Below are 11,560 nucleotides of genomic sequence, written 5' to 3' on the forward strand. Positions count from 1 at the left end.
TTTACAAATGACGGTTATTTTAGATGATGACACCTAGCTAGCTAGCTAGCAACTGAAACAGATTATGTCGTTTTGCAATGTTTTTGGGGAAGAACAGTATTGCTGTAACAGTATCTGTAACAGTATTGCTTCCATACCTCTCCTCGCCCCTACCTGGGCTCAAACCAGGGAGGGGCCCTCTGCACACATCAACAACTGTCACCCCTGAAGCATTGTTACCTATCGCTCCACAAAGGTAAAAAGGTACAAATCTGTCGTTCAGCCCTTGAACAAGGCAGTTATCCCACAGCCGTCATTGAAAATAAGAATTTGTTCTTAACTGACTTGCCGAGTTAAATAAAGGTTTGAAAAAATACTAAATAAATAAATAAAAAAGCAGCGGCCGAAACAACTACTTCAAGGTCTCAGAGTGAGTGACGTCACCGATTGAAAAGCTATAAGTAGCTAGGCCTTTCACACCGGTTACACATCCGTGAACTTGCTAGCTTTTTTTATGACTAGCACTGTAGGTGCGCGAGACAACTTTACCAGCATCATAGCATACTTATCGATGAATCGTTGTGACATACGAAATATGAGTGATAGTTATTACACATTGATTACACTATGTAAAACGTTTATGAACGCATTAAATTATTATGTGACGTGGAGTCATATTCAGATCCTGATTGGTCAAGAAGCTTATTTGACACGTCAGATAGTGTTTTTTGACACGCAAAGACCCAAACGGCGTTCCATAGCTAGAAGGGATCCAGCATTTGTCAAATTAAAGTCAATAATTGACTTTTTTTGTAACAGGTTAGGATCATTTATGTAGCAGGTTAGGAAAATGAACATAGCAATTTTATGTATAAATTAGCCTCTAAAATATATATAAACAAACCATAAACGTCAACATTTTTGTTTTTTCTTGGAAAGCTGTGAGTGCTATTATATGACACAATATCAGTACTTGTTGCATTTACAACTTGTCTAAATCCTATCATCAACTGATTTCAGTGGAATGTTGGCATATTGTCAGTGAATTACAAATATTCATGGAATCTCTCAAACTGTCTGGCTAGCAAACATACATTGCAGATAAATTATTCTAATTCCTTTTTTATACAACATCTTATCACATCACTGGCAAACCATGGTTGGCCAACTCCCTGACCAAAATAGCTGACCTTTATCCCATCATAAGAATTCTATGGTCCCTATCTAAACGCTAATCCTAACCTTAACTCCTACACTAACCCCAAACTTAACCCTTACCTAACCTTTACCTTAACCATTTTACATTTCAACTTCAATGGGGTGATGTCAGAGTTGGAGGTCTCAGGATCCCAAATACTAAGGACCAATTTGTATTTATTTTAGTATTTTTTATTTAACTAGTCAAGTCAGTTAAGAACAATTTCTTATTTACAATGACAGCCTACCAAAAAGCAAAAGGCCTCCTGCGGGGATGGGGGCTGGAATGAAAAAATATATATAGGAAAAAACATACATCACGACAAGAGAGACCTAAGACAACAACATAACATGGCAGCAACACATGACAACACAGCATGGTAGTAACACAACATGGCAGCAGCACAACATGGTAGCAGCACAACATGGTAGTGTGACACACACAAAATGTATGGTCACATTTGTGTTTATGATGTGTTTCTTTGTTTTGGGAAAGGATGCTTTTACTGAAATGTCAGTCCTCCAAGGTTTCGCCATTGCGAGGCATTTATACAACTGTTGGCCAGTAGATGGCAGTGAAACATGTTCGCTTTGCAGTGGGACTATATGTGATTCTGCACCTGTGTGTTCTTATAATTAAGAGAACTGTTGAAAGATAATCCATGCACTCCTGTTTCATCATTTCTCCTGTAATACAGGACAGTGAAGTGCAAAAATACACTGCAAAAATACACAAAATATACTGAATACCACAATATAGTTTTGTAACTTGCCTGCTGAAGTTAATATAATGGTTTTGAACTACATGGTAATTGTATAACTTCGTACTGGACAGAAAGCGAATGTCAAGCGTAAAATGAAATGATAGCAGTGTATTCCTTTTATCAACAAAAAACGAATTGTTAACTCCTGAACATTTTTCTTTTTGAAAAAGACACTCCTGACAATATCCTAAGGGTTTAGAGAATTTAATGTTGTAGATATGCTAGCTTGTTCAGTCATTTTCCAATAATTAGCATTAATGTCAGTTGCAATAGTTTGGCCTTTTCCGTTAGCCCTTCTTACACTGGGTGACTGTATTTTGAGCATGGGTATAAAGTAACTTCTAATGAGTTATACCAGTCTTTAAAGACTCATGTTTAATAGTCTCCTATGGGGCTTTAGCGGGCAACAGTCAACTACATAATTACAACCTAAACAGGTGAATTAAAGTTAAGAGTAAATGTGTGTTGGGGTATGAATGTAAAGAATTTTAGGATGTGAATTGGATTGGAATTTAATATTTTTTATATGTGAAGAAGCTCGTCAAAGGTAAGGCATGTTTTATATTTTATTTCTGCGTTTTGTGTAGCGCCTGCAGGGTTGAAATATGCTACTCTCTTTGTTTATTGTTGTGCTATCATCAGATAATAGCTTCTTATGCTTTTGCCAAAAATCCTTTTTAAAATCTGACACGTTGGCTGGACTCACAACGAGGGTAGCTTTAATTTAGTATCTTACGTGTGTGATTTAATGAAAGTTAGATTTTTATATCATGTTATTTGAATTTGCCGCGCTGCATTTTCCCTGGCTTTTGGCCAAGTGGGACGCAATCGTCCCCTATGCATTAAGGAGTTAAGGCAGCTCCAAAATGCAGGTGTTTTAGCCTAGCTAAATGCTTTCTGTGGTGGTGAGGCAGCCTGCGGAAAATACGGAGCGTAGGTGTTGGTAATGTTCTCCAGTTGAGCCGTGATCAACAGTGTTCTCTCACTCATGGGGACACTACGTCACCGCAAAGTCTACAGGTAGAGCTCGAAAATTCAAGACTGTCATAGATTAGAAGTGCCCATCAAGAAGGCTTAAGGTCATTGGCCACAGATAAAATTACGTCAAATCACGTTATATCTACCGTAGCTTTGATTGGACTGTTTATGTCAAAATCATACTTTCATAATCTTAGCTATCAAGCTAGACACGCAGTCATCATCATGCATTAAGTCGGCAATCTACTATCAAATCCTTTTCAATCCTTGTCATGTGAAGAGAAATTATAGATAAAACATATCGGTGCTCATCGGCCATTGGACATAAACATTACACAACAAGTTGGAAACCACAAATTCAACAATGAGTGCTAAGGCGCCACTGCAACCCCGGGTTCGATCCCAGGCTGTGTCTGTGACCGGGAGACCCATGAGGCAACGCACAATTGGCCCAGCATCGTCCGGGTTAGAGGAAGGTTTGGCCGGCCGCGATGTCCTTGTCTCATCATGCTCTAGCGACTCCTTGTGGCGGGCCGGGTGCCTGCAAGCTGACTCGGTCGTCAGGTCGACAGTGTTTCCTCCGACACAGTGGTGCGGCTGGCTTCCAGGTTAAGCGACCAGTGTGTCAAGAAGCATTGTGGCTTGGCTCTCGTCCTTCGCAGAGTCCGTAGGGGAGTTGCAGCGATGAGAGAAAAAACTAGCTCTGACTGGGAAAATACGGAGAATTATTTTGAATGGTTATCCAAATCAGAATTCCTAGTTGGGATTTCGGGCTTATTTCTAGATCCCACAAGAAGTACCGCCGCGCCACCTTTCTGTTCAAGTGAACACAGCACAACAATGTGAGTCCAAATATGCCAGGGAGATACAGTGGGGCAAAAAAGTATTAGTCAGCCCCCAATTGTGCAAGTTCTCCCACTTAAAAAGATGAGAGAGGCCTGTAATTTTCATCATAGGTACACTTCAACTAAGACAGACAAAATGAGAAAAAAAATCCAGAAAATCACATTGTAGGATTTTTTATGAATTTATTTGCAAATTATGGTGGAAAATAAGTATTTGGTCACCTACAAACAAGCAAGATTTCTGGCTCTCACAGACCTGTAACTTCTTCTTTAAGAGGCTCCTCTGTCCTCCACTCGTTACCTGTATTAATAGCACCTGTTTGAACTTGTTATTAGTATAAAAGACACCTGTCCACCAGCTCAAACAGTCACACTCCAAACTACACTATGAGCGAGAGAGCGAGAGCATACTTAAATTCACACAGGACACCGGATAAGACAGGAGAAATACTCCAGATATAACATACTGATCCTAGCCCCCTGACAAACTATTGCAGCATGAATACTGGAGGCTGAGACAGGAGGGGTCGGGAGACACTGTGCACCGTCCGACGATAACCCCAGACAGGACCAAGCAGGAAGGATATAACCCCACCCACTTTGCCAAAGCACAGCCCTCACACCACTAGAGGGATATCTTCGAACCACCAACGTACTACCCTGAGACAAGGCTGAGTATAGCCCACAAAGATCTCCCCCACGGAATGAACCCTTGGGGGACGCCAACATGATTGTCTACTTATTTACTATTCAAATCTGGCGGCTGAACAAAAATATATATTGCCGATAAAAAGTTAACTTTTAGTAACTGCATGAACAACTGCCATTTTGAGCATTCTCACAACAAATCAGACAAAAACTTAGAGCATATGCAATCTTCCTCTTCTTCTCTGTTTATCAAATATGAAAGCGGATTAGGAATAGCTTCTACCAATCAATAGGTAGAGCTGTTTTAATAACTCATCGAATCCTTTCTTTAAATATTTGTTTCAGACTGAACAGCTAGAGCTAAGATTTCAAATGCTTCCCCAGTCTGGACGAACTGGAATGATACAGAAAATATTTCTAAAGCTCACTAGTGTCATCCTCCTTCTCAGGATCGTGCTCTGTGCTCTAAATAATTCAACTGGCTAGTTTGCCTGTCTGGAATAGAAGGTTGATCCTGCTGCTCTGATTGGATAGAGCAAAGCTGTCTCATTCACTTGCTTCATAATTCACCCGAAACTGAAAGTGAGATGAGAAGTTTTTCACACGCAACAATTGTATTTTAGACTCTGACCACAACCACACTCTTAGAAAAAAAGGTTCTGGATAGAACCAAAAATTGTTATTTTGCCTGCTTTATCAGGGACCAAGGTAAGACCCAGATGCAGACCGTGTCGAAGTAACAATGTTCATTACAGCAACATGGGCAAAGGTACATTACGGCAGGCAGGCTCAGGTCAGGCAGAGGTCAGTAATCCAGAGGTGGGGCAAAGGTACAGTACGGCAGGCAGGATCATTCAGGGGCAGGCAGAGTGGTCAGGCAGGTGGGTACAGGGTCAGGACAACAAGGGTCAAAAACCAGAGGATGAGAAAAGAGACTGGGGAAAAGCAGGCGCTGACACAACAATGCTGGTAGGCTTGACAAACACGATGAACTGGCAACAGACAAACAGAACACAGGTATAAATGCAGGGATAATGGGGAAGATGGGTGACACTTGGAGAGGGGTGGAGACAATCTCAAAGACAGGTGAAACAGATCAGGGTGTGACATGCTTCATATATAGCACCCTTAAAGATTCTATATATAACCTTTTTGTATGGTTCTTTGATCAGAACCCCAGGGGTTCTTCTTCACTGAACCAAAATAGGTTCCATATTGGACCCTTGGGTTCCATATAGGGTTCTATATGGAACCAATTTCTTAACCCTAAGAAGCAAGCATATAACCCATATAACACTTTTTGGTTCTTTCCAGAAACTTGTTTTCTAAGAGTGCACACAACTACTGAACACAATCAGACAATTATTTACAACATAACTACTGAATCACACAACTGCTGACCACAACCACTAACCATAACAACATAATTACAGACCATGAATACTGACCACAACAACTAATCACAACTATTGAACACAACTCCTGACCACAACCACACAACTACCGAGCCACACAACTCATGACCAAAACTCCACAACTCCACAACTACAGACCATAACTCCTGACCGCAACCACACAACTCCTGAACACTACTGCCTGCAACTATTGACCACAACTCCTGACAAAAACAATACAATCACTGACCATAACTACTGAACCATACACATACTTAAAACTACTGAACACAACTACTGACCACAGCCAGACAATTATTTACAACATAACTACTGAACCACACAACTACTGACCACAAATCTACTGGCCACAACAACACCACAGACCACAACTACTAATCACAATTACTGACCACAACCACCGACCACAAAACTACTGTCTACTACTGACCACAACCGCACAACAACAACTAGAGACCAAATATACTGACCACAAATACTGAACACAACTCCTGGCCGTAACTGCAGCTACTGAACCACAACTACTGACTGCAACCACACAACCACACAACTACTGACCACAACCACACAACTACCGAACCACACAAGTAATGACCAAAACTACACAACTACAACTACTGAACACAACTCCTGACTACAACCACACAACTACTGACCACAAAACTACTGAACCGTACACATTCTTACCAAAAAGACTGACTACTGACCACAACTACTGACTAAGACTACTGCTCATAATACCACAACTACTGACCTCACAACTCCTGAGCCACACAACTAATGACCACAACTACACAACTACTGACCACACAACTGAACCAAACACATACATACACATTAAAACTACTGACCACACCACAACTACAACTAGAGACCATAACTACTTACCACAAATCCTGATCACAACCACAAAACTACTGACCACCACTACTGAACCACAACCACACAACTACTGACCACAACCACAGGCTACTACTGACCACAACCACACAACTACTGACCACAACTCCTGACCACAACCCTACTGAAACATAACTACTGAACCACACAACTACAATTACTGACCACATCCACACAACTACTGAACCACACAACTACTGAACCACAACCAACTAACCACACAGATACTGAACCACACAACTACAATTACTGACCACATCCACATAACTATTGACCACACCTAACCAACTACTGACCACACAACAACACAATGAGAGAGCATAACAACTGAGAACAACTCCTGACCAGTTGTCATGGAAAATATTAATGTTGTTTCCAACTACCAATCAGCTACTGCGCTGGCTGCATACTTAGCGTTGGGACTGCCGAAAGGCCAGTCTCTTTGGCAAATGACAGGAGTGATAAGGAGTGGAATGTTAGCTAAAACAACTGGCCGACCATGAGGTGGTGTGGTGCCAGGGAAGAGATCAATGGCACAATCATAAGGACTGTTCGGTGAAGAAAAGTAGCACGTGCCTTACTGAATACCTCCAGGTCATGGTACTCAGTGGGAACGGCAGAGACATCCGAGGCTTTGCCTACGCACTGAGGAGGACGTCTCGGGGACGGCTGTGCCTCTTTAAGGCAGTGGGAATGACAAAACGGTCTCCAACTCAGGATGGAGCTCGTGGTCCAGTCAATAACAGGGTTGTGTTTTTGGAGCCAAGAAAATCCCAGAACAACAGGAACATGGGGTGAATCGATGAGAAGGAACTGTATGTTCTCACTGTGGTTTCCTGAAACCCATGTCTGAATGGGCACTGTGCTATCGGTGACTGATCCAATTGAGCGGCCGTCCGGTGCCCTTGAATCCATGGGGACTGAGAGAGGTTGAGTGGGAATACCTAATTCAGAAACCATGGTAGCATCCATAAAACTTTCATCAGCCCCAGAGTCAATCAGCACCCATAGAGACTTAGACTGGTCTCGCCACCGCAGAATCACAAAAAAGGGTGTACAGGTGATGGGAATTAGGGAACTCCCAGTCTGGCTCACCAGAGTACTTGTACCCACTAGAGAAAAGGGTTTCTTGACAGAGCAGGTGGCTATATAATGTCCCGCACCCCCACATTACAGACAACAGTTAGAACTCAGCCTGTGTGAGCGTTCCCCAACCGATAATCTAGCTCTTCCCAGTTGCATGGGCTCTGGAGTATCCAACTCACCCGTCGCCGATGATTCTCGAGGCTCTCCTCGGAAATACACACTTCGGGGATTTCTGGATTCCTTAGGGCATGCGCCAGCATCAACCGATGAACGAGTGTTCCCGAAGCCCGACCTCCTCTCACACCGATGTTCTCATAGGCGCCCATCAATCCTAATCGAAAGGGCGATGAGGGAATCGAGGTTCAGTAGTAAGCTGCAAGTTCGTCCTTTATCCCCTCCGACAGTCTGTGGAGGAAGGTGTCGAACAGAGCCTCCCGATTCCAGGAACTCTCGGAGGTCAAAGTGCAAAAATCTACTGCCTAGTCTGCCACACTACTGGAGTTCTGATGTACCTGCAGTAGTTTGAGCCGCCTCCCTCCTGGGCACCGGAGAATCAAAAACCTTCCTCACCTCTGCCATAAATTCCTCCAGGCTATGGCACACCGCGGTATGCTGCTCCCACACAGCTGTTGCCCAGGAGAGCACCCTTACAGACATTAGCGTGATTAAATACGCTATCTTCGACCGGTTCGACAGGAACAAAGAGGGCTGGAGTACGAAAATGAGGAAGCACTGGGAAAGGAATGCCCGGCAGGTACCAGGATCACCTGCATAACACTCCGGAGGAGGTAAGCGGGGTTCTTGTGGAGCCGGGGTAGGTTGAACCAATCCATAACTAGTAGAAAGGTTACTGGATGGTTGGGAGGTTTCAAATGTGGCGTGCTGCCTGTGAGCTACTTCACGGATTTGCTCCATTATCACCTTAAACCCTTGGTCGTGGTGTTCCGTCAGGGAACGAAACCCTTCCAAAAGGTCCCGAAGTAGCTCCTCATGCCTCCCAATGGTGGCTCCCTGCAGGGAGACAGCGTGACGGAGCTGGTCCAAGCTGGGTCTGTCATGGCCAGTTCGTACTATAAGGGCACAAGACGAGAACCAAATACAGACACAGGAGGCAGATGGTCAGGCAGGCGGGCTCAGAGTCAAGACAGACAAGGGTCAAAACCAGAACGCGAGAAAAGACAGACTGGGAAAGCAGGAGCTGAGGAACAAAAATGCTGGTTGACTTGACAAACAAGACGAACTGGCACAGAGAGACAGGAAACACAGGGATAAATACACGGGGAAAATAAACGACACCTGGAGGGAGTGGAGACAAGCACAAGGACAGGTGAAACAGATCAGGGCGTGACAAGATTGTTCAAACTAAAGCATTTTGAGAGCGTAAACACATTCTATGGCTTATGATGCTACAGTACACACTGTAATATTTCCACACCTACAAACCATCCCAGAATAGGTCACTATACTTTAACTATTACTACTACTACTACTACTACCACTACTACTATTTCACAACCATAAATACTTCAAAACTAGCAAGCACCCAAATTTACTTCAGAAAATGACTTTTTTCTAGTTCTTTATTATGTTTCTATCCTCGATCATTCTCAACCTGCTGTTTTCGCATAGTTGAAACAGCAATGTGTTTTAAGAGTATTTTATTCGTTCATATGGCTGCTACAGTGCGCTTTGCAGCAGAGGGCACAATCCTCGTTATCAGGTATGATCTGAATCGTAGCATCTCTTGTGCATGCAAATGGGTTTCTGCCTTTATGACACACACACACACACACACACACACACACACACACACACACACACACACACACACACACACACACACACACACACACATTTGGACACTGCCCCACTGTTTGGACAAGTCATCCCCTGTCAAACCTGACTCAGCAACCATACAGGCAGACAATGTGTGTGTGTCTGCGTGCGTGCGTGTGCGTACATGGTGTGTGTGCGTGTAGCTGTGTATGTGAGTATGTTGTTTTTGTGTTCCCGAGTGTCGGTGATCCTGTGCAAGTCTGTGTGTGTATATCCTCCTGTGTGTAAGTGTGTGTAGGGGGTTTGTATAGCCAGTGTGAGGCGTGCCCAATACTGGTTTGCCATGCCCAACACTGAGATCATGTGTTTGGTCAGTCATTGTTCCACTCCGGACCCCTTTAGTTCTGGCTGGTTGGTGCCTTCCTGTGCGGTCATCACACCGGGTGTCAGTCGGCTCTGGTGTGGCTTTCCTAACCCACTACAGCACATTTGGCCACCTGTTGTCGGAAACCGGAAGGATTGTGTTGAGTCTCGGAGCTTTAGCTCAGTGGACTAACAGTTTTATATGTGGTACAGAACACCCCTGGTTGAATGCCCGGTTAGTATTTTACCCCAGCTAACTATCCAATACTCTGTGACCCTTCACCTCCAGTCTGACCTATTGTGAGCAGGTCCTAGTGACTGTTATTGATCCATCATTCATCAGTTGTTGGTCCTCTCTCTGGTTATGGATCAATGATTTTGCTGATCCACAGGGATAGATAATGCTACAGCCCTGAGACCAAACTCTATCTCATTTTACACTGGCCTTTCAGAAAAAACACTTGATTTCACGTGGAAAAATCACATGATTTCCCGAGAAATTTCCCATGTGAAATCAAGTGAAAACATGTGTTTTTCGAACACTTCACATGTGATCGCATCTTCACGTGTAGTTTAATGTTATCACATGTTGCTTTACATGTTGTGACATTAACTTCACATAAGATCACGTGATCGCATGAAACCATCTGTGTGTCTGCCCGTCTGCCTGCCTGTCTTATATTTCCCTGGGGTAAATAAAGGTGGGACAAAGTGCTCTACTGTGTCTGCTACAGCCAGGGATAAATAAGAGCTTTATTTATCATAAACCTGCCTGATTGTCTGACCAACAGACAGGAGGGACGGAGGAGATGTTGATGCTGAAGAGGATCCATTCTTCATTGCTCTAAATCCAATTGATATTTGGTCAGTACTAATGTAAGTTCAAGATACTGGAATACTGTATACCAAAGCATGTTTGTTATTGCTCTATCTATGTACAGTGCCTTGCGAAAGTATTCAGCCCCCTTGAACTTTGCGACCTTTTGCCACATTTCAGGCTTCAAACATGAAGATATAAAACTTTATTTTTTTGTGAAGAATCAACAACAAGTGGGACACAATCATGAAGTGGAACGACATTTATTGGATATTTCAAACTTTTTTAACAAATCAAAAACTGAAAAATTGGACGTGCAAAATTATTCAGCCCCTTTACTTTCAGTGCAGCAAACTCTCTCCAGAAGTTCAGTGAGGATCTCTGAATGATCCAATGTTGACCTAAATGACTAATGATGATAAATACAATCCACCTGTGTATAATCAAGTCTCCGTATAAATGCACCTGCACTGTGATAGTCTCAGAAGTCCGTTAAAAGCGCAGAGAGCATCATGAAGAACAAGGAACACACCAGGCAGGTCCGAGATACTGTTGTGAAGAAGTTTAAAGCCGGATTTGGATACAAAAAGATTTCCCAAGCTTTAAACATCCCAAGGAGCACTGTGCAAGCGATAATATTGAAATGGAAGGAGTATCAGACCACTGCAAATCTACCAAGACCTGGCCATCCCTCTAAACTTTCAGCTCATACAAGGAGAAGACTGATCAGAGATGCAGCCAAGAGGCCCATGATCACTCTGGATGAACTGCAGAGATCTACAGCTGAGGTGG

The sequence above is a fragment of the Oncorhynchus mykiss genome, chromosome 2 (genome assembly GCF_057628025.1).
Source record: "Oncorhynchus mykiss isolate SJ-2025 chromosome 2, ASM5762802v1, whole genome shotgun sequence".
Classification (NCBI taxonomy): Eukaryota; Metazoa; Chordata; class Actinopteri; order Salmoniformes; family Salmonidae; genus Oncorhynchus; species Oncorhynchus mykiss.